At 46.4% G+C, this 27,845-nt stretch overlaps 1 protein-coding gene across 1 annotated transcript in view; it reads right to left on the reverse strand.

Moving 5' to 3' along the window:
• The window catches only part of ptpn20 (protein tyrosine phosphatase non-receptor type 20), a 273,022-nt gene extending 249,540 nt beyond the window's left edge, over positions 1-23,482 (reverse strand). Inside the window, exon 1 of the mRNA XM_078428348.1 lies at positions 23,338-23,482. The gene's annotated coding sequence lies outside the window, so the exon portion shown is untranslated. The remainder of the gene's footprint in view (positions 1-23,337) is intronic.
• Positions 23,483-27,845: the final 4,363 nt, after the last annotated feature.

A 27,845-nucleotide genomic window follows, 5' to 3' on the forward strand; every position in this document is an offset into this window, starting at 1 on the left:
CTGCACCAGTCTATCTCTCTTGTTTCCCTTTCCCGACTCTCCAGTCTGAAGAAGGGTCTCGGCCCGAAACGTCACGTATTCCTTTTCTCCAGAGATGCTGTCTGACCCGCTGAGTTACTCCAGCTTTTTGTGTCTTTCTTCTGTATTTTGGACAACTGGGTTTGAAACAAACAGCTCTCCTTCGCTATTAAATCCTAATAAATGTTCATACTTAAACACCATTCCCGTGACTTTTCAATGCAAAGTTAACAAGATTCAATAAAACATTTCAATCCTTTACTCAATCTGTACGAGTCGGTGAATGGTTTGTCCTTTCCACCTTTTTCTGCTGTTACTTTGTATTGATTTTCTTTCGTTTAGTTTAGAGATGCAGCGTGGAAACAGCCCTTCGGCCCACCGAGTCCGCACCGACCAGCGATCCCCACACATTAACACTATCCCCACACACACTTGGGACAATTTACACTTACACCAAGCCAATTAACCTACCAACCTGTACATCTTTGGAGTGCGGGAGGAAACCGAAGATCCCGGGGAAAACCCAGACGGCTCACGGCGGGAACGTACAAACTCCCTGAAGACAGCACCCGTAGTTGCGATCAAACCCGGGTCTTCGGCGCTGCAAGGCAACAACTCTACCGCTGCGCCACCGCGCCGCTTACCTGGAGCAAGGACGCACCCAGCTCTGCTCCAGAGGACAATAGACAATAGACAATAGACAATAGAAAATAGGTGCAGGAGAAGGCCATTCGGCCCTTCGAGCCAGCACCGCCATTCAATGTGATCATGGCTGATCATTCTCAATCAGTACCCCATTCCTGCCTTCTCCCCATACCCCCTGACTCCGCTATCCTTAAGAGCTCTATCTAGCTCTCTCTTGAATGTATTCAGAGAATTGGCCTCCACTGCCCTCTGAGGCAGAGAATTCCACAGATTCACAACTCTCTGACTAAAAAAGTTTTTCCTCATCTCTGTTCTAAATGGCCTACCCCTTATTCTTAAACTGTGGCCCCTGGTTCTGGACTCCCCCAACATTGGCAACATGTTTACTGCCTCTAACGTGTCCAACCCCTTAATAATTTTATACGTTTCGATAAGATCCCCTCTCATCCTTCTAAATTCCAGTGTATACAAATCTAGTCGCTCCAGTCTTTCAACATATGACAGTCCCGCCATTCCGGGAATTAACCTAGTAAACCTACGCTGCACGCCCTCAATAGCAAGAATATCCTTCCTCAAATTTGGAGACCAAAACTGCACACAGTACTCCAGGTGCAGTCTCACTAGGGCCTTTACAACTGCAGAAGGACCTCTTTGCTCCTATACTCAACTCCTCTTGTTATGAAGGCCAACATTCCATTGGCTTTCTTCGCTGCCTGCTGTACCTGTATGCTTCCTTTCAGTGACTGATGCACTAAGACACCCAGATCACATTGTACGTCCCCTTTTCCTAAATTGACACCATTCAGATAATAATCTGCCTTCCTATTCTTACCACCAAAGTAGATAACCTCACACTTATCTACATTAAACTGCATCTGCCATGCATCCGCCCACTCACACAACCTGTCCAAGTCACCCTGCAACCTCATAGCATCTTCCTCACAGTTCACACTGCCACCTAGCTTTGTATCATCGGCAAATTTGCTAATGGTACTTTTAATCCCTTCATCCAAGTCATTGATGTAAATTGTAAATAGCTGCGGTCCCAACACCGAGCCTTGCGGTACCCCACTAGTCACTGCCTGCCATTCTGAAAGGGACCCATTTATCCCCACTCTTTGCTTTCTGTCTGTCAACCAACTTTCTATCCATGTCATTACCCTACCTCCAATACCATGTGCTCTAATTTTGCCCACCAATCTCCTATGTGGGACCTTGTCGAAGGCTTTCTGAAAGTCGAGGTACACCACATCCACCGGCTCTCCCCTGTCAATTTTCCTAGTTACATCCTCAAAAAATTCCAGTAGATTAGTCAAGCACGATTTCCCCTTCGTAAATCCATGCTGACTCGGAATGATCCTGTTACTGCGATCCAAATGCTCCGCAATTTCGTCTTTTATAATTGACTCCAGCATCTTCCCCACCACTGATGTCAGACTAACTGGTCTATAATTTCCCGTTTTCTCTCTCCCTCCTTTCTTGAAAAGTGGGATAACATTAGCTACCCTCCAATCCACAGGAACTGACCCGGAATCTATAGAACATTGGAAAATAATCACTCGGATGAAGATTTCATGAGGCAGAAGGCAGCCATAGATGAAGAGTACATTCATAGTTTATTTTCACGGCCGCCGTTTATTGTTCATCCTTCCTTGAAGGACAGTCAATTAGCAGTCATAACTGGTGGTTATGAAGGCGCAAAGAGACAGGTCAGATCAGGCAAGGACAGCATACTCCCTCCTGGGAATTGTACAACAATGCAGCAGTTTATTATTGCTGTAATTGAGATTTATTTAATTCTCAGTTCAGATTTATTTGATTACTTGAATACTGAGCTGTCACATCGGGATTCGAATGCCTGTCCCTGGATCAATGATCCAGAACTCTGGCTGCTAGTCCTGTAACTTAACCACTACGCTACCAGACCCCTGCACATGCGACGCTATCAGTCCTGCCTGAAAACCTTTACCAAATGTCATGGGGCATGTGAGAATCAAACTTCGTGGGGATTTTGTGGGGGAAATAAAGACTTCTAGTCCTGGAGCAACTCAGCAGGTCAGGCAGCATCCGGGGAGAACATGGATAGGTAACTTCTCGGGTTGGGACCCGAAATACCACCTATCCACAATCTCCAGAGATGTTGCCTGACCTGCTGAGTTACCCCAGCTTCCTGTGTCTTTTGTTTTATAAACCTGCATCTCGCAGTTCTTTGATTCTACCGGCTTTTCAGGGAGCTTGGAGTTGATCCATTCCAGTGTGAAATTAGTAGCAAGCTCCTGTGCAACCCTTGTGGAACCAACAAAGTTTCACTATCAATAGACAATGAACAATAGACAATAGGTGCTGGAGTAGGCCATTCGGCCCTTCGAGCCAGCACCGCCATTCACCGTGATCATGGCTGATCATCCACAATCAGTACCCCGTTCCTGGCCTCTCCTAATATCCCTTGACTCTGCTATCATTAAGAGCTCTATCTAACTCTCTCAAGAGAGCATCCAGGGAATTGGCCTCCACTGCCTTCTGAGGCAGAGAATTCCACACTTTTACAACTCTCTGCATGAAAACATTTTTCCTCACCTCCGTTCTAAATGGCCTCCCCCTTATTCTTAAACTGTGGCCCCTGGTTCTGGACTCCCCCAACATTGGGAACATGTTTCCTGCCTCTCGCATGTCCAATTCCTTAATAATCTTGTATGTTTCAAAAAGGTTCCCTCTCATCCTTCCAAATTCCAGTGTATACAAGCCCAGTCGCTCCAGTCTTTCAACATACGACAGTCCCGCCATTCCGGGAATTAACCTCGTGAACCTACAGATGGCTAATCTCCCAGCTCTCATTGCAGCTAAATACTTGCAGGAGGCCCATGAGGTAGTTGAGGCAGGTACACCATGTAAAAGACATTTGGACGGGTAAAAGACATGGATTGGAAAGGTTGAGAGAAATGTTGGCCAAACGCGGGCAGGTGGGACTAGCATAGATGATTCATCACGGTCAGCATGGGCAAGTTGGGCCGAAGGGACTGTTTCCGTGCTTTGCGACTCTATGATTCTAATCTCCGCACCTGCTAACACCAAGTGCTGATCACTTCAATACAAGCCGTGCAAGTGGAATTGCATATTTGTACAAACTCCACTGGAGGAGAGGAATGACAAAGCTGTATTCATTCAAGAATTGCGCCCAGAACGTTTTGAAATAATTCTAATGCCAAGCTACTCACAGGTGCCATGGTGCTCCTGATGATATCATTCAAACCCTGTTCAACATGAGAAAACTTACTGCCAGTACGTGACCTCGTTGCTCCTATACACTTACATCAAGGCAAACAGGTATTTCAAACAGAGCCTTTCATGTTGCCTGGAGTGCATTTCCAGCACAATGCGGTATGTACATGAACAGGAACATAATGTACTCAAATAGACACAAAATGCTGGAGTACCTCAGCAGCGGGACGGGCAGCATCTCTGGAGAGAAGGAATGGGTGACGTTTCGGGTCGAGATCCTTCTTCAGAACCTTCTTCTCGACCCGAAACGTCACTCATTCCTTCTCTCCAGAGATGCTGCCCGTCCCGCTGAGTTACTCCAGCTCTTTGTGTCTATCTTCGAATTAAACCAGCACCTGCAGTTCCTTCTTACACATAGGATGTTTGTATATACTCACACTTGTCCCACAGTAAGAAACGTCAGAACCACGTCTATAGGGGCCGCTCTGCCTCATGTGCTGCTTGAGGAACCTGTCAATACCATGTTCTCTCTTCTGCTTTGATTTTCCGTGACATTAGATCACATTTAACCTCATAGGAACGTTTCAACCCTCAGCCAAACAGATCAATTGGTCTCGGCTCATTCAACTACCGAGTCTGTACACTGAGAGCATGAACCTTAAGTTGGCATGGCCACTGGTTCATAAGTTCTTAGGTAATAGGAGCAGAATTAGGCCATTCGGCCCATCAAGTCTACTCCACCATTCAATCATGGCTGATCTATCTCTCCCTCCCAACCCCATTCTCCTGCCTTCTCCCCATAACCCCTGACACCCCTTCTAATCAAGAATCTGTGCCTTAAATATATCCATTGATTTGACCTCCACAGCCTTCTGTGGCAATGAATTCCACAGATCCACCACCCTCTGGCTAAAGAAATTCTACTTCATCTCCTTCCTAAAGGATCGTCCTTTAATTCTGAGGCCTCTGTGACCTCTGGTCTCTCCCACGAGTGGAAACATCCTCTCCCCGTCCACTCTATCCAAGCCTTTCACTGTTCTGTGACTTTCAAAGAGGTCCCCCCTCATCCTTCTGAACTCCAACGAGTAGAGGCCCTTCAATCACTAAAGTGGGAACCAACAACATAAACCTCCTGCGACTAGGACATGCAGCCATACAGCACGGAAACAGGCCCTTCAGCCCAACATGCTGACCAATTTTTCTATCGCCACTCATCCATTTCAGTGCCGCTCAAAACCTAGATCGACTGAAGAAGGGTCTCGACCCGAAACGTCACCCACTCCTTCACTCCCGAGATGCTGCCTGACCCGCTGAGTTACTCCAGCATTTCGTGTTTAGCTGAGCCTCGAAGATGGAGCCAACCAATGAATATTTTAATTATGGTTAAGCACCTGAACGCACAAAGCCACCAATCATCTAAGTGCAGGAAAGTGCAATCTAAAAGAATAAAGTTATTTGAAACAGGCTTAATTTGTTATTGAAATATTGAAGATACACGCACAGAGTTTCAACCTACATTCCTGTTGCCAAGACTATGGGCTTTGCTTTGACATCAATATTGAATTTGAACTGGTTGTTAAGAGTATAGTCACCACCTCTGGGCAGTAAATATCTCTGTGATTTCTTATCTAATTACATTGCTATCTATTATTAAAACATAAGCTTACCATCGCCTACGGATAGAAGACTTGGAGCACTTTGTTCATATTTTGAATTACCACACAGATTCTAGTTTAGAGATACCTCGTGGAAACAGGCCCTTCGGCCCACCGAGTCCATGCTGGCCAGCGATCCCCGCACACTAGTTCTATTCCACATGCTAGGGGAAGTTTACCGAAGCCAATTCACCTACAAACTTGTACGTCTTTGGAGTGTGAGGGGAAACTGAACACCTGGAGAAAACCCACGTGGTCACAGGGAGAATGTCCAAACTCCGTACAAACGGCAACTGTAGCCAGGATCGAACCCGGGTAACAACTCCACCGCTGCGCCACTGCCAAAGAGAAATTAACTTTGTGTCTCCACCGGACATGATGCCGAGACCCTTATACATTGTGACAGGAGGCTGCCATTTGACCTGGCCAGGATTTTCTCCTCACCTTACTTCCCCTTACCCCCGCCACGTGTTCTTCCTCACTCATGCCTTTCGAATCTCACTTGATACAATTTTGCCACTGTCCTGCAACATGCAATTATTTACAGTAGGTTGTTAACCTACCATGGAGAAAACTCGTACATTCGCCAGGCAAGTTGTAAGCCCTGCACAGACAGCAGCAGGATTGTGTAGGAAGGAACTGTAGATGCTGGTTTAAATCGAAGATAGACACTAAATAAGGGGTAGGCCATTTAGAACGGAGATGAGGAAAAACATTTTCAGTCAGAGAGTTGTGAAACTGTGGAATTCTCTGCCTCAGAAGGCAGTGAAGGCCAATTGTATGAATGCATTCAAGCGAGAGTTGGATAGAGCTCTTAAGGATAGCAGAGTCAGGGGGTATGGGGAGAAGGCAGGAACGGGGTACTGATTGAGAATGATCAGCCATGATCACATTGAATGGTGGTGCTGGCTCGAAGGGCCGAATGGCCTACTCCTGCACCTATTGTCTATTGTAAAAATGCTGGAGTGACTCAGCGAGATAGGCGGCATCTCTGGAGAGAAGGAATGAGTGACGTTTTGGGTCGAGACCCTTCTTCAGACCGAAATGTCACCCATTCCTTCTTTCCAGAGATGCTGCCTATCCCGCTGAGTTACTCCAGAATTTTGTGTCTAACAGCACCAGGATTGAATCCACTTGTCTAACCGATGCGTCACGGCAAGAGTGGAGGACAACCCGTGGTCTTGGGATGGACAAAGTGAAAGCAGAAGATGGCAGGATGAATACAAGTTGGTAGAGCAGAGTGATTGAAGAATTGAAGTTTGTTCAGCAGAAATTGAGGGATAATAAGCAAGCAATATTCCGTGCCACACTTTGGTTTCGTGCAGTTTAGAGGTACAGCAAGAGAACAGGCCCTACGGCCCACCGAGTCCACACCGATCATCGATCACCTTTTCACACCAGTTCTGCATTCACACTTTCTCATCCACTCCCTACTCACGAGGGGGCAATTTACAGAGGACAAACAACAAGCAAACTTGCACATCTTTCGGATGTTGGAGGAAACTGTAGCGCCCGGTGGAAACTCATTCAGTCACATGGAGAACGTGCAAACTCCGCACAGACAGTACTCGAGATCGGGATTTAACTGGGGTCTCTGGTGCCGTGAAGCTGCAGCACTACCTGCTGCACCACGATGCAATAACTACAGTCCTTCACTGAAATGAAGATTACCACACAAAATTACACTTGGAATAGAAATGCTGGAGAGGAGAGGCAAGAGAAGGTTAATGGAATGAGTGACAATTCCAAAGACGTACAGGTTTGCAAGTTAATTGGCTTGATGTAAATGTAAATTTTCCCTAGTGTGTGTAGGATAGTGTAAGTGTGCGGGGATCGCTGGTCGGTGCGGACCCGGTGGGGCGAAGGGCCTGTTTCTGCGCTGTATTTCTAAACTAAACTAAACCAAAAGTCACATAGAAAAATAATTTTATATATCTCGTATCCTGGATTAGAACATTTTAACGACAAAGGGTATGGGTTATTTCATACCATGGATAAACACAATAAAATGCCTCTATGCTTATTAAGTCAGAGACAAATATGTTTTTGTAGAAGTTAACCAACCACAACAGCAAAGCTAAGCACCTTACTAATATTATCTGAAATCTGAGATACTGTTCTTCATAAAACCTCACCGGCTTTTCTTGTTCTTTACACCGTTAATCTCCCTTCTCCAATAAGATTCTACAATAATATCCCTGACTGGGGCTGGCAAAGACCAAACTTAGGTGTAGGGAGAAGGTGAGGGTTGCACGGTGGCGCAGCGGGAGAGTTGCTGCCTTAAAGTGCTTGCAGCGCCAGAGACGCGGGTTCAATCACCACTACAGGCACTGCCGGTACGGAGTTTGTACGTTCTCCCCGTGGCCACGTCGAGAGCTTTCTCCGAGAGCTTTAGTTTCGTCCTACACTCCAAAGATGTGCAGGTTTGTAGGTTAATTGGCCCGGAAATTAGACAATAGACAATAGGTGCAGGAGGAGGCCATTCGGCACTTCGAGCCAGCACCGCCATTCAATGTGATCATGGTTGATCATTCTCAATCAGTACCCCGTTCCTGCCTTCTCCCCATACCCCCTGACTCCGCTATCCTTAAGAGCTCTATCTAGCTCTCTCTTGAATGCATTCAGAGAATTGGCCTCCACTGCCTTCTGAGGCGGAGAATTCCACAGATTTACAACTCTCTGACTGAAAAAGTTTTTCCTCATCTCAGTTCTAAATGGCCTACCCCTTATTCTTAAACTGTGGCCCCTTGTTCTGGACTCCCCCAACATTGGGAACATGTTTCCTGCCATTTTGCATGGTCAAAAACAAATAACTCTACCCGGAGAGCACCTTCAACACACAGACACCTCCAGCCGACTAATGCCAGCCACCTTCACACACATGTGTAGGGAAAAAGCTGCAGATGCTGGTTAAAATCGAAGGTAGACGCACAATGCTGAATTAACTCAGCGGGTTAGGCAGCATCTCGGGAGAGAAGGAATGGGTGACGTTTCGGGTCGAGACCCTTCTTCAGATTCATTGGATTATAGGGTATAGGGTATTTTTGGCAATGTAAACAAATGAGGTGTTATCTCTGACATTAATGCCAAAACAATATCAAAAGCAACTGGTACAAAAATTGGCGAAATGAGGAACTGCAGATGCTGGTTTACTGAAAAAAATACAAAGTACCGGAGTAACTCAGTGCGAAAGGCAGCATCTCTGGAAAATGTGTATACGTAACATTTCGGGTCGGGACACTTCGAAAGGGTCCATGATCACATTGAATGGCGGTGCTGGCTCGAAGGGCCGAATGGCCTACTCCTGCACCTATTGTCTATTGTCTAGGTCGTGAAGACGTCTCGGCCCAAAACGTCACCCATACCTTCTCTCCAGAGATGCTGCCTGCCCCGCTGAGTCACTTCAGCACCTTGTGTCTATCTTGGGCCTTCATGCACTTGAGTTCCATAATCTTTTTGAAAGAAACATTGTCCAGAGGCTTGGGAGGGTGACAGAGGGACAGTGCTTCTCCTGGCTTGTGTGTTTAGTTTAGTTTAGAGATACAGCGCCGAAACAGGCCCTTCGGCCCACCGAGTCCGCGTCGACCAGCGATTCTCGCACATTAACACTGCAGTGTGAGAGGAAACCGAAGATCTCGGAGAAATCCCACGCAGGTCATGGGGAGAACGTACAAACTCCGTACAGACAGCACCCGTAGTCGAGATCGAACCTGGGTCTCTGGCGCTGCATTCGCTGCGAGGCAGCAACTCTACCGCTGCGCCAGCGTGCCGCACGAGTGCCCAGAGTAAACCCACTCGGTCACAATGAAAACGTGCAAAAGCCGCACAGGCAGCAGCAGAGGTCAGAACTGAACCTTGGTCACTGCGTGGCACTACCAGAGGCACAAATGCACTGCCCGGCGCGGTCACAGAGAGCACAGACTATTGGTATGCCTGTACGCTTACTAAACGTTGGCAATGGCATAAAGCTTTACTAAAGTTTACTGCGCCATGCCTCAGAAGTTATTCAAAAGAATCAGTGTGTCAGACAACAAAAGAAAAATGTTAATGATTAAGAATGTCACTGATGCCAACAAAGGAGGCCCTGTTTCAATAAATCACCACACAGCCAAGGCAATAAGGACATTGGAAATGGGACCAGAAGTGGGCCATTTGACCCCCTGCTCCTATCCAACATTCAGTGTTCATGGCTGACCTTTGTTTCCTTCCTCGGATGTGGGGCCCAAAACTGCTCACAAATATCTCAGATTCACGGAGGGTAATAATAATATAATAATAATAATACATTTTATTTGTCATGTGTAGGTTGGCACAGGGTCAACGGTACAATTAAATGTATTTGACAAGACAACAGGTCACCTCAGCAGTAATATTCCAAGGATAAATAAGATTGAAAAAAATGACATTAGGAAGGTAAAAAGACAATATTAAAAATAGGTAAAAAGACAATATTAAAAATAATCAACATATATGATTTGAAATGTGTTTATGAGTTCTGAAGCCTGATGGCCTGATGGAAGAAACTGTTCTTAAGTCTGGTGGTACGTGCAGCCATACTCCTGTATCGTCTGCCTGACGGTAACAAGGAGAACAGCCTGCGTGCTGGGTGGCTGTGGTCCTTGATGATGCTGCGTGCCTTCCGCAGGCACCGCCCGTAGAGAATGTCCTGAATGGCCGGGAGACAGTTGCCAGTGATGTGCTGTGCCGTCTTCACCACTCTCTGTAGTGATTTGTGGCTGTGGGCAGAACAGTTCCCGTTCCAACTGATGCAATTAGCCAATGGGGCACAGTGATACATTGTGTTGAACCCGCGTGTTATGTGATGAAGAATTTCCCTACTGTCCAAAAATTGACCAGTTTGTATCTAGAATACTTTTTCACATAAAGGGTGGTGGATGTATGGAAAACTTTTTCACACAAAGGGTGGTGAATGTATGGAACAAGCTGCCAGCGGAGGTAGTTGAGGCAGGGACTATTCCAACATTTAAGAAGCAGTTAAAGAGGTACATGGATCGGACAGGTTTGGAGGGAAATGGAACAAATGCTGGCAGGTGGGTCGAGTGTAGCCGGGATATGTTGGCCGGTGTGGGCAAGATGGGCCTGTTTCCACACTGTATCACTCAGTAACTGAGACGCCACAGTCCTGCTGGGTAGAAAACTCCAGGAATTCACCATTCTCTGTTTGAAGAAGCTTTTTCTCCTCTTGATCCTGAAAGGCCAATCCCTCACCTTGACCCTTGCTTCCCAAGGGTGGCACAGCGGTAGAGTTGCTGCCTTACAGTGAATGCAGCGCCGGAGACCCGGGTTCGATCCCGACTACGGGTGCTGTCTGTACAGAGTTTGTACGTTCTCCCCGTAACCTTCGTGGGTTTTCTCCGAGATCTTCGGTTGCCTCCCACACTCCAAAGACGTACAGGTTTGTAGGTTAATTGGCTTGGTAAATGTAAAAATTGTCGCTAATGGGTATAGGATAGTGTTAATGTGCGGGAATTGCTGGTCGGTGCGGACTCGGTGGGCCGAAGGGCCTGTTTCGGCGCTGTACCACTAAACTAAACTAATCACACAAGCCAGGAGAAGCCCGTCCCTCTGTCACCCTCCCAAGCCTCTGGACAATGTTTCTTTCAAAAAGATTATGGAACTCAAGTGCATGAAGGCCCAAGATAGACACAAGATGCTGAAGTGACTCAGCGGGGCAGGCAGCATCTCTGGAGAGAAGGTATGGGTGACGTTTTGGGCCGAGACGTCTTCACGACCTGTCCCGCTGAGTTACTCCAGAATTATACGTCTATCTTCAGTGCCTTCCAATGCATCAAATCACTACCCCACCCACATTCCTTGTTCATTATTCATTGATACGTTTGAAACATGCATTATGAATCTGTATTTTTCACAATTTAACACAATGCAATATTGTAACTCAAAGTTTTATAGGTGACTCAGTGTTGCTTGGATAAGTCTTCCCAAGTTTTTTTCCTTCCAGCAATTCTGCACACTTGCAAAACACATGAAATCAGATTAAAATATCTGCAATCTCTGAAGTTAGCACAAAGGGAGCAGGGAGTGATAGGCTGCTGCAGCCATTGTAAACAAAAACAAACAATAGACCTGGGCAAAGTGTAGCATATTCACTTTTGTCCTGCCATAACATCACGATAGGTTACTAATATTCTGTGTGTGAGTGTGGAGCATTTGGATCTGCCCAGCCAGGCAGAGGGATGAAGAGAGAGCTGGAATCATGCAGCAATAAAGAGATCAGCTGAAGAAACTCAGTAGGTTGGGCAACATCTATAGAGGGAAATGGACACTTGGCATTTCAGCTCATGGCACTGCTTCTGGATTGAAAGCAGAGAGGAAAAATATAAAGAGTTGGGGAAGGGGTGTGGCAAGAGCTAGCAAGTAATAACTAGCAAGGGGCAGGAGTTTAGAAGGATAAGGGGGATCTCGTTGAAACCTGCCAGATCATGAAAGATCTAGATAGAGTGGATGTGGAAAGGATGTTACCAGTAACGGGAGAGTCTCGAACCAGAGGGCAGAGTCTCAGAATAAAAGGACGCACCTTCAGAATGGAGATGAGGAGGAATTCTTTTAACTAGAGGGTGATGAATCCGTGGAAGTCATTGCCTCAGACGGCCGTGGAGGCCAACACATTGGGTATTTTTAAAGCTGAGATTGATAGGTTCTTGATCAGCAGGGATGTCAAAGGTTACGGGGAGAAGGCAGGAGAATGGGATTGATAGGAAAGATTAGATCAGCCATGATCTGCAGTTGTATAGGGCCCTGGTAAGACCACATCTGGAGTATTGTGTACAGTTTTGGTCTCCTAACTTGAGGAAGGACATCCTTGTAATTGAGGCAGTGCAGTGTAGGTTCACGAGATTGATCCCTGGGATGGCGGGACTGTCATATGAGGAAAGATTGAAAAGACTAGGGTTGTATTCACTAGAATTTAGAAGGATGAGAGGGGATCTTAGAGAGACATATAAAATTATAAAAGGACTGGACAAGCTAGATCAGGAAAAATGTTCCCAATGTTGTGGGAGTCCAGAACCAGGGGCCACAGTCTTAGAATAAAGGGAAGGCCATTTAAAACTGAGGTGAGAAGAAACTTTTTCACCCAGAGAGCTGTAAATTTGTGGAATTCTCTGCCACAGAGGGCAGTGGAGGCCAAATCACTGGATGAATTTAAGAGAGAGTTAGATAGAGCTCTGGGGGCTAGTGGAATTAATGGATATGGAGAGAAGTTGGGCACAGGTTACTGATTGTGGATGATCAGCCATGATCACAATGAATGGCGGTGCTGGCTTGAAGGGCCGAATGGCCTCCTACACCTATTTTCTATGTTTCTATGATCGAACGGCAGAGTAGACTTGATGGGCCAAATGGCCTAATTCTGCTCCTATGTCTAATGGTCTCACCATTAGTGGCGTAAATGAGCACTGGATGCAATAGACTGGAATCGTGACGTTTTTCCCGAAGCTGTCTTCATTGATAATGAAAATTAATTGAGGCTTTTTTGAATAATGCTACTTTTCATTTCAGAAGATGGAAGACGCACTTAACAGAAAAATGAATCAGTGCAGGAAATGTGTGATGAGTCAGTCAGGGTCGGTGAAAGAAGTGTTTTTGGATGCTTCAGACGCATAACATGACTGTGCTGCTTCAGGTATCAACGTCATCAAGGCAAAGGCCCTCTACCAGAAAATTAAACAGCAGAAATCTGCATTTTAAGGGTTTTCAACCTGACCTATTAATTCAGTTTTGTTTTCCACAGCATCTTGTTTTCAGCATATCTTCTTTCTAATTTATATTAATAAGGGTCAGGTCCAAAAAGAGCTTCCTCTCATCAACCACCTGCACAACCATAACCACAACCTTACCACAGCAACTTAGATTTACTTAGATTTAGCTCTGAGGGCTCAAGGAATGAAGGGATATGAAAAAAAAAAAGCAGGAATGGGGTACTGATTTTAAATGAACAGCCATGATCATGTTGAATGGCGGTGCTGGCTTGAAGGTCTGAATGGCCTACTCCTGCACCTATTTTTCTATGTTTCTATGTTTCTGCTGTGGACTTTGCACTAGCAACATTGCAATACATACTTTGACTTGCAATCTCATGTTCTGGTTTACCTGGAATGACTGATAATTTCTTGTATATGTAGTTGTTGATGTGTCATGTTTAATCTGCCTGTAAAGCTGCAGCAAGTGGGAATTTCATTGTAATGACCCTGGTGCATGTGACAATTAAATAAACACTCTTGACTGAAGAACCTCTGCCCAACCTCCAGGCTCAGCGATCGTTTCGCCAGGTGTCAACTTCTTTACATCGGCGAAACCTAGCGCAGGCTCGACGATCGTTTCGTTGAACACCTCCGCTCAGTCCGTCTTAACCTACCTGATCTCCCGGTGGCTCAGCACTTTAACTCCCCCTCCCATTCCCAATCTGACCTTTCTGTCCTGGGCCTCCTCCATTGTCAGAGTGAGGCCCAGCACAAATTGGAGGAACAGCACCTCATATTTCGCTTGGGTAGTTTACACCCCAGCAGTATGAACATTAACCTCGAACTTCAGTTAGTCCCTGCTTTCCCTCTAGATCCCCTCCCCCTTCCCAGTTCTCCCACTAGTCTTACTGTCTCTGACTACATCCTATCGTTGTCCCGCCCCCTCCCCTGACATCAGTCTGAAGAAGGGTCTCGACCCGAAACGTCACCCATTCCTTCTCTCCCGAGATGCTGCCTGACCCGCTGAGTTACTCCAGCATTTTGTGTCTACCTGCTCCTGCTACATAACATCACCCACTGACAATAATAAAGATTTATAGCAAGACCCTGGATAGCATGGACCATTTCTCATATCATGAGGACACCCATCAGCAAAGGGAAGCCTCGTTGATGAAACTAAACCACTGCCATCAATATCACCAGCACATCTTTGATCCATAGAAGCAAAGGATGTTTGAAGATCAAGACCTCAGACTTGGTTATCGTGGTCACTGGCCTCTTACATGTTTTGAGACCTGGACTACCTGCAGCAGGCAGTTGAGAGATGCCGCCCTGTGGTTGTCTTTGCAAAATCCTCCCTCCACATTTATTGGGAAGGATAAGCAGACCAACATCAGTCTCCTCTTCTAGGCTGACATTCCCAACACTAAGGTTCCAGCTACACTCCATCAGCAACACAGGGGAGTCCGGGTGATTAGGGTTTACGATACCAAGCTCTCAAAGCCAGTCCACGCTCGGCTTTGGGGAGGAAACTATCAGGTGGACAAAGGAAAAGGTTCAAAGCCTCATTTAAAAATGCAACACCTCCGCTGAGCTCCTGGCCCTTGACAACACAAAGCAGAGATGGAGTGTTCCAGATGGCACTGAGAACCTCAAGTCCATGCATCAGAAGCACATGGAAGCCTTGCATAAACGGCACAAGGAGTGCATGGCCTGAGAAACCACTCACCTGCCCTCCCCGCTGTGACTGTCCTGCCCTGTGTAACTCAGCGGGTCAGGCAGCATCTCGGGAGAAAGAATGTGTGACGTTTCGGGTCGAGACCCTTCTTCAGACTGTTATCCTGGCTGCTGGCGAGTGTCTTGACTGACGTTGGAGCTGTAACCTTCTTAAAAAATTGAATGTATTCCATTACATTGCCATTTTACATGAATGAACTCAGTGCTCATCCGTGCACTTCCTGAGTTTTCCATTTTTATTTCCAATTTCCAGCATTTGCAGGTTTTTCATTTGATCTTAAACACTTCCCCAAGTCAGAACCAAACAGGTACCCCCCTTGCCCTCATGTATGGACTTAAGGCGTGCAGCTAAGTTCACCTTATCAGTGTCATAAAGATAAGACACTGATCAGTGCTCTCTCGCATGGGTGGAATGAGCAAAGATCAACAGAGCAAGTGGACTCCAATTCCATTTCTTTCACATCAGTTCAACACAAGGAAAGTAAAGGGATAGTGAAATTTAATAAAATGTTGAAAGATATATTTCATAGCTCCCAATTCTGCACCATATTGTGAAAGTAAGTCTAACAAAGAGATTAATAGGTAGTTTTTTTTTAAATTAACAGGTAGCTCTGCTATTACACATGTTTTCACAATGCAAGTTGTAAATCTGTGGAATTCTCTGCCTCAGAAGGCAGTGGAGGCCAATTCTCTGAATGCATTCAAGAGAGAGCTAGATAGAGCTCTTAAGGATAGCAGAGTCAGGGGGTATGGGGAGAAGGCAGGAACGGGGTACTGATTGAGAATGATCAGCCATGATCACATTGAATGGTGGTGCTGGCTCGAAGGGCCGAATGGCCTACTCCTGCACCTATTGTCTATTGTCTAAGATAAACACAAAATGCTGGAGTAACTCAGCGGGACAGGCAGCATCTCTGGGGAGAAGGAATGGGTGGCGTTTTGGGTCGACACCCTTCTTCAGACTGTTCCTTCCTACACATTTTCACAATGCAAATTGGATATGAACCCCGAGACATAGGGTACTTTTAAGGCACAGATTGGTCGGTTCTTGTTCAGGAAGGGCATCAAAGGTTACAGGGAGAAGGCAGGAGAATGGGGCTGAGAGGAAAAAATAGATCGGCCATGACTGAATGGCAGAGTAGACTCAATGGGCTGAATGGCCTAATTCTGCTCCTACACCTTATGGTCTGATGGTCCGATCACAATGAATTATGGACACATTGTTTTTCTACGCAGGCCTAATTGGTTATATCACGATTTCAATCGGGAACTTTAGGTCCACTTGGAAGTTACTTTGAAAATTTACAAGCAGAAGAAAAAGGCTCTCTTAAAAAAAATGTTCCGTGTAACCTCCATACAGTAATCATTCTAATAACAACACAGTTGCTACTTCAAACACAAGTTGTCATTGAAATTTGCTTCTCATAAAACTTGTACAATGATACTCTACTGAACAATAGAGTTCAGCGTGCAGTTTTTTTTTAAAATCTTGGAAAGAAATAACTCTGTTACTGCTAGTCTGAAACTCCCGAGCACAGAACCCACTTCTCCCCATTGACTCAACGTAATGTTTTATAACAGGAGGCTTCTTAGGAACGCAACTGTCTAGTTATGGCGGAATTTTATCTGTATCCCAGTGATTACCCCCTGTTGTTCATGAAGCAACTAAATAAGTATTGCTTGACTGTGACTTTTGATGGACTAAAATAAATGCAGTTGACAGTGGGGCATCTTAAGGAAGTGGAGCATCTTAAAGATTGTTCCCGATGTTGGGGAAGTCCAGAACCAGGGGTCACAGCTTAAGGAAAAGGGGGAAGTCTTTTAGGACCGAGATGAGAAAACATTTCTTCACACAGAGAGTGGTGAGTCTGTGGAATTCTCTGCCACAGAAGGTAGTTGAGGCCAGTTCATTGGCTATATTTAAGAGGGAGTTAGATGTGGCCCTTGTGGCTAAAGGGATCAGTGGGTATGGAGAGAAGGCAGGTACAGGTTACTGAGCTGGATGATCAGCCATGATCATATTGAATGGCGGTGCAGGCTCGAAGGGCCGAATGGCCTACTCCTGCACCTATTTTCTATGTTTCTATGTTTCTATGTTTCTAAGGCAGTGGAGCATCTTAAGGAAGTGGAGCATACTTAAGGATAAGTCACATTAAAGAAACACATGGTTAACAGCAATGAATGGGGAAATGAGATGGCATCACATTTTTTGGCTGTGTGCATTCGTTCATTTCTAGGACTTGTTCAGAAGGTAACATTTGAGATCAGAATTAACCATTTACATACTCCTTATGCATGCTGCAAGAGTGCATGGAGGAGTCCTATAATTCCAGCACATTGTTTTCTTCCAACGCAACTTGTTGGAAATAAACCAACTATGTGGAAACATAATTCCTTTATACTGAATGGAGCTCACAGCATGTAGTGTAAGAAAATAGCTGCAGATGCTGGTACAAATCGAAGGTATTTATTCACAAAATGCTGGAGTAACTCAGCAGGTCAGGCCGCATCACAGGAGAGAGGGAATGGGTGACGTTTCGGGTCGAGACTCATCTTCAGGCTGATATCAGGGGGGCGGGACAAAGGAAGGATATAGGTGGAGACAGGAAGACAGTGGGAAAACTGGGAAGGAGGAGGGCAAGCTGCCCAGGCCAAATATGAGGTGCTGTTCCTCCAATTTCCGGTGGGCCTCACTATGGCACTGGAGGAGGCCCATGACAGAAATGTCAGACTGGGAGTGGAAGGGGGAGTTGAGGTACAGCATGTATATGGTCAGGAATATCGTACAGTATTAGATCCAATGATGATGTTTCAGCCTGACGAAATTTTCATGAGAAGATGATGGCAGTAATGCTGAGGATTTGCTCCAAAGAAGGCGGTGTCTGTAGGCAAGGTACACGTGTTACCGTGGCTGGCACCGAGTATCTTGACTGAGCTGTAATTTTCGTTTAGTTTAGAGATACAGCGCGGAAACTGGCCCTTCGGCCCACCGGGTCTGCGCTGACCAGCGATCCCTGCACGTTAACACCATCCCACACCCACTAGGGACAATTTTTACATTTACCAAGCCAATGAACCTACAAACCTGCACGTCTTTGGAGTGTGGGAGGGAACCGAAGATCTCAGAGAAAACACACGCAAGTCATGGGGAGAACGTACAAACTCCGTACAGACGGCACCCGTAGTCGGGATCGAACCCGGGTGTCCGGAGCTGCATTCGCTGTAAGGCAGCAACTCTACCGCTGCGCCACCGTGACCGCCCAGTTTTTCTTCCCGAAAAATTGAATTTATTCCATTACACTGCCCATATGTAAATGGTGGAAAGGTTTTGGTGAGCCACCAAGTTTGTCATTCCCCTCTGCCTTTTTAGCCATGATACTTAAGGATACCTAGTTATGGTTCGAATCAATATTGATGCCAGGCAAGTTGCTGGACAAAGATTCAACAATGTTAATGCCTTCTTATGTCAGTGAATGATGGTTAGACTCTCATGATGGTAATAGTCAAGCAAAAGTACATAGGTTCTTCATAGGCAAGGGAGTGAAAACTTCCTGCAGGTAGACAGGAGTGGGAAGTTGAGGTTACAGTCTTATCAGCCATGATCTTATTAAACAGCAAAGCAGATTCAAGAGACCAAATAGCCAGTTCCAGTTCCCAATTCATATGGTCACGTACATAACCATTACTTGGTATTTAGCAACCCCCATCCATATGTTTTCTAGGTATTTGTGTGGACATGAAATGTTAACTTCTATTCTAAAGAGTTCCCGGGGCAATTCCCCGTGACTGATATTGTTACGCAATTGTAACCACAAATACTCCTCTGAGTCTCAGTCTGAAGAAGGATCTCGATCGGAAACATCACCCATTCCTTCTCTCCAAAGATGCTGCCTGACCCGCTGAGTTACTCCAGCGTTTGTGTCTATCTTCAGTCTGAAGAAGGGTCTCGACCCGAAGGGTCACCCATTCCTTCTCTCCAGAGACGCTGCCCGGCCTGCTGAATTACTCCAGCTTTTTGTGTCTACCTCCTTTGAGTTTAATATACTCCAGTCAATGCCAATACCAGACATATTGACAAATACCAGACATATTGATGAACAAATCAGAGTCATACAGCAGGAACTTGTTGGCCCACCTTGTCAATCCCACCATGATACCTATCTATGCTAATCCCATTTGCCCACATCCTTCTACTCTTTTCCTATCCATGTACAGTTTTGACAAAGATAATAACATTAAACATCAAAAAAGTGATAATCAAACCATTTTAATGGAGATGCACCAGCAAAAGTGGTTAATTTCTTGGTAAGGAGAAGCTAGTTCAGTGTCACTGGGGTCCCTAATGCTGCACTCAGTCATGTTCTGCCTTGAATGCCATGGAAGGCATTCTCACCTCACCTTCAAACCACAGGCAGGACTTCCTGGGCAAAGTTTCATTCAATCCAATAGCTTCCAACATGGAGGCGGTACTGTAGAAGCCCGGCTCCAGGTACTGCCAGCTTTGGAGCAAATCTACAGCATTATCGCTGTGAGGGTGGACAAGGGGGGTTTGAGGGGGAAAGGGAAGTGGGGGGGAGGGGGGTGGGGAGGGAGGGGGGTGGGGAGGGAGGGGGGAGGAGAGGGTGCTGCACCAATGCAGGAGAGGTTTGGGCCCAACGGCTCCTCTTGGTCTAGTATTCTAATAAAAGTTTCATGAGCCTGCAACATTAACTATTCTCTCTGCATAAAGAGATTCTTGATGGTAGGCATGGACATGATGGGCCAAAGGATTTGTTTCCATGCTGGAGGACTGAGATGCCAGAGTTTAGGTTTCGAGATACAGCATGCAAAGTCTACATGGACCATTGATCATCCATCCACTAGTTATATGTTATCCCACTTTCAACATCCTACACACTAGGGGGCAATTTACAGAAGCCAATTAACCCACAAACCTGCTCATTGGTGGAAAGTGGAAGGAAACCCGAGTACTGGCGGGAAAACCCACGTGGTCACAGGGAGAACGTACAAACTCCGTAGACAGCACCCATAGTCAGGATTAAACCCGAGTCTCCGGCGCTGTGAGGCAGTATTTTCTCCATTTCATCAAATCATTTTAAAAACAGATCCCTCCGCATCAATATTTGATATCAAAATATACTCTGACAGAAAGTGTAAGTGGATGTCGAAACGTCTCGGCTGTGAAATGCATTATCGGAGAATAAATACAATGCATCTCCCAGTAGTCGTAATTTTGGATTATTGTTAACATAAACCAGTTCCCTGTGAAGCTCGGTCAACTTTTCAAAGAAATTGTCGACACAAGGAACTGTAGATTCTGCAATTTTGAGCAAAACACGAAGTGCTGGAGGAACTCAGTGGGTCAGGCCAGGGAGCATCCGTGGAAGGGATGGACAGATGATGCTTCAGGTCTGGACCCTCCTCAGACTCAGATGCTTCCTGACCATAACGTTACCCATCCATTCCCTTCCCATATGCACGCTGATCCACCGAGTTCCTCCAGCATTTTGAGTTTTTATCTTGAGAACCTGTTTTAGACTTACAATGAGTGGGTGATTAAATGGCCACTGTACCCAACAAGGTTTATTCTCATCCAGCCTATATTGTCCATGGCAATCCAATGGATGTCAGTTAGTCTGGCTAGATAGCATTCTAGATAGCAGTCTGAAGAAGGGTCTCGACCCGAAATGCCACCAGTTCCTTCTGCCCACAGATGCTGCCTGTCCTGCTGAGATCCTCCAGCATTTTGTGTCTATCTTCGGTATAAACCAGCATCTGTAGTTCCTTCCTATGCACTTAGTATTTTCAGTAACCTGGGCAACGGCAATGTTAGCTATAACTTTTTCCACAGCATATGAGTGTGTATTCATAACTGTTTCAAACTGGACTGACATGGATTCACTGTGATATTTTGACCATATTTATGCAGGCATGTGGGAGAGTGGGAGTGGAAAGTGATCATTTGGTACAGTGAAATAAAAGGTCACTTGAGCAAGATTACTGCCGGGCAGTCAGGGTTGTGCAATTACATTCCAACACATCTGTGTCTTGCTGGCGAGGGCAAGATTGGCTCATGCAGAGTTTGAATACAAGAGATACAAAAAGCACAGCAAATGCTTTAACCAAATGGTGGTAGAGAAACCAAATGAAATTGTGTGGGGCCTAACTCTTTCTCCTACACCAATACTCTTGCTCAAGGGCAGCAGAGTGGCACAGCTGGTAGAGCTGCTGCCTCACAGCGCCAGAGACCCAGGTCCGATCCTCGCCGAGGGTGCTGTTTGTGTGGTGTTTGCATGTTCTTCCTGTGACTGTGTGGGTTTCCCGATGACATGCAGTTGTGTAGATTAATTGGACTCTGTAAAATTGCCCTTAGTGTGTAGGGAGTGGATGAGAAGATGGGAGGACGTAGAACTAGTGAGAATAGGTGATCGATGGTTATTATGGATTTGATGGGCCTAAGGCCCTGTTTCCACGTTGTATCTCTCTCAATGTAACAGGTCCATCCCAAAGTGGGCCCAGCCACTTATAATGATCACCTCATATTTTGCTTGGGCATCTGACAACCCAGCGGCATTAATAGTGATTTCTCTAACTTCAAGTAACCTTTGCATCTCCTCATTCTCTATCCCTGCCCCACCTTAATCGTCCTGTTAGTTTCACTGTCGCCCTGCTGAGTTTCACTGTTCGTATCACTCATTATCACCTTCCCCAAAGCCAACAATGGACCATTGTGGGCTCCACCTTTCCTTGATCGTCATTGCTTTTTGCATATCCTTCATTCATTTGTTCTATGTACTTTTATATCTCTCGTTTACCACTCCCCTGACTCTTGGTCTGAAGAATGTCCTCCACCCAAAACGTCATCTTTTCCTTTCTCCAGAGATGCTGCCTGACCCGCTGAGTTACTCCAGCATTTTGTGTCTTTCTTCGCTTACGATGATTTGTAGTGGTGTCCAGATCAGTTTTGAAACTTGTAACACGGAATCTTGCTCTGATCCATGCGTTTAAACCAGCAACAAAAGCCGCAATCCTGGTTGCCTTTCCAATCCAGTGAGATTCCAATTCTGTTCAAGGGTCACTCCAGCATTAAGACTTCAACACTGCTGCCTATAGATAGATTTTTGTTTAGTACAGGTGTCAGAGGTTGTGTGGAGAAAGCAGGAGAATGGGGCTGGGAGGGAGAGATAGATCAGCCATGATTGAATGGCAGAGTTGACTTGATGGGCCAAATGGCCGAATGATACTCCTATCACTTATGACCTTATGACCTAATAACCTCTGTGCCACCGGGAGCCAATGTTTCACTGCCCCTGATCTCCACGAAAATGAACGCTGGGGGAATGAAAGTGCCGCGGGCAGTCAGTGTCCCAACACAACCACACACAAGCACACACCTCCCAAAGTGCTACCACTTCTCACCAGCAAGGTCAACAACTTTCCTTAATTCAACCACCAAAGACCCAACCCATGCACACGACCTAGTTTTATAACTATCCACGTTCCTTCTGGTAGTTTATGCATTTCTGGAAGGATGCTGTATTAAAAAAACTGCCTTGCTCAACAAAACGTTACCCGGTGGTTAATCAGGGCCACAGGGGTAGGCATTGTCCCTGTTTTAAATCACACCGTGGGACCCCCCGCTCCCGCATTGAACCCCTGGCTTCACCAGATCTGATCACAAGTTCGTGCAGCAAATTGCCTCAAATGTCGCCGCGCGCAAGGGGGGCAAACAGGGAGGGGGCAAGCAAGGAAAGGGGGCAATCAGGGAAGGGGGCAAGCAGGGAGGGGGGCAATCAGGGAAGGAGGGGAAACCAGGGAAGGGGGCAATCAGGGAAGGGGGCAAGCAGGGAAGGGGGCAATCAGGGAGGGGGCAATCAGGGAGGGGGCAAGCAGGGAAGGAGGGGAAACAGGGAAGGGGGCAAGCAAGGAAGGGGGCAAGCAGGGAAGGGGGCAAGCAAGGAAGGAGGGGAAAGAGGGAAGGGGCAAGCAAGGAAGGGGCAAACAGGGAAGGGGCAAGCAAGGAAGGGGCAAACAGGGAATCGGGCAAGCAAGGAAGGGGGCAAACAGGGAATCGGGCAAGCAAGGAAGGGGGCAAACAGGGAAGGGGGCAAGCAGGGAAGGGGGCAAACAGGGAAGGGGGCAAGCAGGGAAGGGGGTAAGCAGGGAATGGGGCAAACACGGAAGGGGGTAACCAGGGAAGGGGGCAAACAGGGAAGGGGGTAACCAGGGAAGGAGGCAAGCAAGGAAGGAGGGGAAACAGGGAAGGGGGCAAGCAGAGAGAGGGGCAATCAGGGAAGGAGGGGAAACAGGGAAGGGAGCAACCAGGGAAGGGAATGTCTTACTTGTGTTTCCAGTACTCTTGGGGCAAAGTCCGGGGTTGAAGGCGGCCAGGTCCAGGCGGCGGTCACGGCTGACCGCTCCTCCGGTCCAGAGCCGGCCACCGGGTGGAATTGCAACGCTGGGGTTTCATCTTGAGCTCCGGGTAGTGTCGGATCCCAACGCAATCACCGCTGCCGCCGGGGGGGGGGGGGGGGGGGGCAGGTCCAACTTAGATTGGCTCTTCAGCGCGGTCCCGTCTGGGCAAGGTCCAGCAATTGCATGGCTGCGGTCGGTGGGGTCCTCCTTGTCCCCCTCCTCCACCCCCGAGAGATGCAGGCAGGTCTGGGGCTGGGGCTGGGGCTGGGGCTGGGGCTGGGGCTGGGGCTGGGGCTGGGGCCGGGGCTGGGGCCGGGGCTGGGGCTGGGGCTGGGGCTGGGGCTGGCACCGCGAATGATCCCAGCGCAGGAGGGAGCTGAAACTAAGGAGATACAACGCTAAGTTGCGCTGAAGTTGCAATGGGCGGAGAGGCTGGGCGGGGCTCGCCAGCCCACCTGGCAGTGGGTCAAGACAGAAGTCGTGTGTCATCGCCAGCCCACCTTGGCAGTGAGTCAAGACAGAAGTTGTCAAACCTTCCCCAAGACTCTCCAAACACCCGGGCAGGTTGCGAGCCAGAACACAGGGGGGGGGGGGGGGGGGGGGGGAGCATTGAATGCCTCAACACCCCAGTCTCACTGGAGATAGCCCAACCCAGAGCACACAGGAGACTATTCGGCCCATCAGCCTCATATTGGCTCTTCAAGTCTCCTTCCTTTGTCCCGTCCCCCTGACATCAGTCTGAAGAAGGGTCTCGCCCATTCCTTCTCTCCTGAGATGCTGCCTGACCTGCTGAGTTACTCCAGCATTTTTGTGAATAAATACCTTCGATTTGTACCAGCATTTGCAGTTATTTTCTTACACTTCAAGTGGAAGCCCTTCAGTGCAGTCTGAAGAAAGGTCTCGACCCGAAACGTCAAGTCGAGTTTATTTGTCACATACATACACAAGATGTGCAGTGAAATGAAAGTGGCAACGCCTGCGGATTGTGCTAAAACTACCAAACAGAATAGAGAAAAAAAAATATTTTAACACAAAAAATAAATTAATACGGTAAATTAAATTAGTCCCTGGTGATATGAGAGTTAACAGTCCTGATGGCCTGTGGGGAGAAACTCCGTCTCATCCTCTCTGTTTTCACAGCGTGACAGCGGAGGCGTTTGCCTCCTATTCGGGTATGGGGAGAGGGCAGGAACGGGGTACTGATTGAGAATGATCAGCCATGATCACATTGAATGGTGGTGCTGGCTCAAAGTGTCTAGTGTCTGTTGTCTATTGTCCAGTGTCTAGTGTCTATTGTTTATTGTCTAGTGTCTGTTGTCTATTGTCTAGTGTCCAGTGTCTGTTGTCTATTATCTAGTGTCTATTATCTATTGTCTAGTGTCTAGTGTCTGTTGTCTATTGTCCAGTGTCTAGTGTCTATTGTTTATTGTCTAGTGTCTGTTGTCTATTGTCTATTGTCTATTGTCTAGTGTCTGTTGTCTATTGTCTAGTGTCTGTTGTCTAGAGTCTGTTGTCTAGTGTCTAGTGCCTGTTACCTATTGTCTAGTGTCTACTGTCTAGTGTCTATTGTCTAGTATCTAGTGTCTAGTGTCTGTTGTCTAGTATCTAGTGTCTAGTGTCTGTTGTCTATTGTCTAGTATCTATTGTCTGTTGTCTATTGTCTAGTATCTAGTGTCTAGTGTCTGTTGTCTAGTATCTAGTGTCTAGTGTCTGTTGTCTATTGTCTAGTGTCTACTGTCTAGTGTCTGTTGTCTAGTATCTAGTGTCTGTTGTCTAGTATCTAGTGTCTAGTGTCTGTTGTCTAGTATCTAGTGTCTAGTGTCTGTTGTCTATTGTCTGTTGTCTATTCCTTTTCTCCAGAGATGCTGAGTTATTCCTGCTTTTGTGTGTCTTCCTTCTCTTCATCTTCCCCTTCCATTTCTACTCATCTTCCTACTCTCTTTCCTCTCCCCGCTACTCATTTCCCCCCCATCCCTCCTACCGTGCTTCTTTCTCGGCTTCCCCTCCTCTGCTCCTTCTCCTCCTCTTCCTCCCCTCCTCCCCACCCCTCCTCCCCGTAACTTTAACTAACTTTCCAGCCCTCTGTAGTTTAGTTGAGTTTATTATCGCCATGTGTACCGAGGTGTAGTGAAAAGGTTTTTGGCACCATTTTCAAGTCCCAGTTGTTGTAAGTGTAGGGATCTTGACCTGACCATGAGGGCCTATTGTCCTGGCGGCATTGCTGGGTTGGCCTGGCCAAGCTCTCCTCGTAGTGTCACAGTGTTGCCATTCACCTTGCTTTAACTCTACATCACTGAGATCAATTTACCACCAGGCTGAATGAGCCCATTGAGAAAACAAGAGGTTCACTGTTCCTTTGCAAACAATTCTATGTCATTGCTTCCCACATCTCATTTGAGAACTCTGTGGAATAAAATTAGAAGATGGTTGAGGTTTCAATGAAAATCTGTCTGTGCAAATATCATTGGAGATTTCTGAGCATATGTATACAAACTGAGTTGTTAAATGGAGCAATAATCGAGATGTTCTCCAGAGGCCATGAGGAGAAGCAGCTGGTTTTAATTCAGAAAATAGTAACAATCAACTTTGACAGTAACTAACCAACAGCAAACAATCCACCTGGCATGGTAGTTGTTCACTTACTTTAGTTTACTTTACCTGATACAGCGTGGAAACTGGCCTTTCAGCCCACCGAGTCCGACCAGCGATCACCCCATACACTAGCACTATGCTGTACACCAAACTGAAGCCAATTAACCAACAAACCTATACGTCTTTGGAGTGTGGGGGAAAACTGGAGCACCCAAAGAAAAACCCACACAGGTCACAGGGAGAACATACAAACTCCGTACAGACAACACCTGTGGTTAGGATCGAACCTGGGTCTTTGGCGCTGTAAGGCAGCAACTCTACCGCTGCATATCCTTCTTTGCATAACCTGGGATGTCTTTAGACACGTTTAGACAATAGACAATAGACAATAGGTGCAGGAGTAGGCCATTCGGCCCTTTGAGCCAGCACCACCATTCAATGTGATCAAGGCTGATCATCCACAATCAGTACCCAGTTCCTGCCTTCTCCCCATACCCCCTGACTCCACTATCCTTAAGAGCTCTATCTAGCTCTCTCTTGAATTCATTCAGTGAATTGGCCTCCACTGCCTTCTGAGGCAGAGAATTCCTCAGAGTTTAAGGAGCGTCCAGCAGAGACAGGTGACAACAAGGGTGGAGTGAGCAGAATGCTGAGAACACACAAGAACTGATCCTTCAGGTGCTCCACCACTTCCACCCCTTCTGTCTGAAAAAGATCCATTTATTCAAACTCTTTGTTTTCTTCGTGACAGTCAGTTGTCAATCCACTAGTAAATCACCTTCAATAAACTGAGGAGATTATTATATTTAACATCAGGCTTCAATTGGGTTGGATATGGAAAAAAAACATAATTCAAGAGGACACAAAATGCTGGAGTAACTCAGCGGGTCAGACAGCATCTTTGGAGAACATGGATAAGTGACATTTCGGGTCCAGACCCTTCTTCAGAAGAAAGAAGGAAGATCTTTCTTCTGAAGAAGGGTGTCAACCCAAAATGTCATCTATCCATGTTTTCCAGAGATGCTGCCTGACCTGCTGAGTTACTCTACCACTTTGTGCCCTTTTGTGTATTAACCAAAATCTGCAGTTCCTTGTTTCTAAATATTATGACTCTTTGAGTTCAGATGATGCCCATGGTTGGCTTAAGATCAGGTTTCAATATTATACCTAAGAAGACCACCAAAGTGTTAGCCAGCTGTTCGGTTGATAGACCAACCTTGTATCTCCAAAGGGCACTTGATAATATTTCACACGAATAAAGTTTAAATCAGCTGGATATGGATATGATGCAAGGTGTCAAAATAGTTTGAACTTCCAGCAAAGAAATTTGGTCACGTGGCATAAACAGAAACAACTGGTCAAAGTCCATTCAACGCCCAAATATAGACACAAGATGCTGGAGTAACTCAGCAGGACAAGCAGCATCTCTGGAGAGAAGGAATAGGTGACATTTCGGGTCGAGACCCTTCTTCAGACTGAGGTTTAAACCAGCATCTGCAGTTCCTTCCTACACAATGCTCAAATACTCCATAGTCTCCATAATTAATCCAATCTCATCCACTGAGCACTTCCACAAGGGCTACCGTACATAGATATCATGCAGGCATACATCACCGTTTTATCAAACTAAAGCAATCTGATTTAATTGTAATTAGAAGTCAGTCCCATGAATGAAGAGTGCTAACATTTATTTGCCTCCTGTAAATTATTCCGCAATTGTTTGTAATGTGGGACCTAATACTGGAATGGATAATAGAAACAAGTTCAATAATAATAAATTTCAAATAGGACCTGAATGCATGTGTGTTTTTTAGGCCTGGAGCTAAGGAACAGAGGAGCAGGG

Source organism: Rhinoraja longicauda, chromosome 35, assembly GCF_053455715.1.
Source record: "Rhinoraja longicauda isolate Sanriku21f chromosome 35, sRhiLon1.1, whole genome shotgun sequence".
In the NCBI taxonomy this organism is placed as follows: Eukaryota; Metazoa; Chordata; class Chondrichthyes; order Rajiformes; family Arhynchobatidae; genus Rhinoraja; species Rhinoraja longicauda.